This window comes from Empidonax traillii, unplaced genomic scaffold (genome assembly GCF_003031625.1).
Source record: "Empidonax traillii isolate 1590-97213 ecotype Southwest subspecies unplaced genomic scaffold, ASM303162v1 scaffold36:size2505666, whole genome shotgun sequence".
Lineage (NCBI taxonomy): Eukaryota > Metazoa > Chordata > Aves > Passeriformes > Tyrannidae > Empidonax > Empidonax traillii.
The window spans coordinates 2,160,239-2,161,878 of NW_020955229.1; the positions used below are offsets into that span (position 1 = coordinate 2,160,239).

General features: G+C 40.6%; 1 long non-coding RNA gene across 1 annotated transcript in view; it reads right to left on the bottom strand.

Moving 5' to 3' along the window:
* Window positions 1–714: 714 nt before the first annotated feature.
* Window positions 715–1,640, bottom strand: part of LOC114054640 — a 9,203-nt gene continuing 8,277 nt past the window's right edge. Inside the window, exon 3 of the long non-coding RNA XR_003570530.1 lies at window positions 715–832. This is a non-coding gene — a long non-coding RNA (uncharacterized LOC114054640). The remainder of the gene's footprint in view (window positions 833–1,640) is intronic.

A 1,640-nucleotide genomic window follows, 5' to 3' on the forward strand; every position in this document is an offset into this window, starting at 1 on the left:
TTCCAGAGAAGTTGGTTAAGGGAAAAAGTTCCATCACAAGAAGTGATTGCAACAGCAACCAGATTTTCTTTGCTAACTCATTGTTGTGCAAGTATCCATCTTTATGTGGGAACAGTAAAATGCCTTAGCAAATTACCTCAGTTTTACACAATACATCACAGAAAACCTCTCTTTGCCCTGCTGCGCTTGTCTTCTCTCTATCAATTTGATGCTTAATGCATTTGTTGTCACCTGATGGCAGAAACCTCAAGCTCTTGCTGCATTGACACTGAACCTGTTTCAGGTCACATCTATGGATAACTCTACTGCTACTGACAGTGACAGAGAGGCCTGTGGGTGTCCTGTTTCTTCATGATCTGCTTTTACTACCTCTCAAGAGTCCTGCTATTTGAAAAAAAAATCAGGTATTACTACACTCTGTATAATATCCAGCTCATCCCATGCCTTCATTATGCTGATTTTTTGTGTGTACAGCAGCAGTTATTTACAACTGAACATGAATCCAGAAAGCACTTTCTCCAGCTTATTCTTTGCTTCCCTGCTGACAAGCAGAGCAAAAGTAGAATTGCTGGGGTTACTGGCCCAACCTGGGCTTAGGAAGATCAGCAAGTACCTGAATAGAGAGTGCAGCTCCAGGAAGCAAAATGCTGCCTGAGAGCAAAACAAGGCAGTAGTGGCCAAGGGAACAAATACCTGCTTTAGACCTACACAGCCTAGAAATCCTCCCCAGCTCTCTCCAGGTATCTGAGTCCTTGTTTCTACAGGTATCTGAAGTCCCTGTGGTCCAAGGCTCTCACTGTCCAAGTCCCCATTCATGCTGGTCTACATGATTCTAAAGACAAATAAGAAACAAAGGTGAGATCTTTCCCATGAAAAAAGATCTAAGACCTTTTCTGTGCCATTAATGAAGGACTGAAGGTCACTCTCTGTAATAAATATATGCATTTTTCCTAATGTTATCTTTTAAAACTTTACAAGGTTTGACACTTCCTGTACATCCCATCCCAACAGCTGCACTGCCAGGGGAAATTTCTCCATATTCTTTAATATTAACACTACAAGTTGAAAATGTGGGTTTCAGCCAAGAAATTTGCTTCTTTTCCCTTCCTTCTGTTGGATTTTATTCAGACAGAATTACACCATATAATCAAGGGTAATTTCATGGGGTTTTGTGAGAATTTTTCAGTAGAGGTCTGAAGCTCCTTGTCTTTCCTGGTGGGATAAGATGTAGCAAGTTCTACACACCAGCTCTCCTTGTCAACTCACAGGAAGAGTGTCAAAGATAAGCCTTTCCCTGTGTACTATTCTCCTCCACAAATTCCCCAACACAGTTCAGCTTATTTCCAGGTTGTACTGGAATCTTCAAACTTTTTGACTGGCTTTAACTACCTTTCACTAACAATCAGAATAATTTTTCTATTTTAAAAAGTACTGCCCGAAATAGAAACACAAACAAGTTGACTAAAATGGAGGGGGGGGGGGGGAAATTCATATCTGAGACCAAAACATTTTATTCTGAAAATTCCCTTTACAAAGTCCCTATTGACACTAAGGGAGAAGAGGGGAAAAAGGTGCTACACAGTATTTCTGAGAGATTTATTCCTCTGAGAAAATGTTTGTTGGCAAAGACAGGGGAGAAA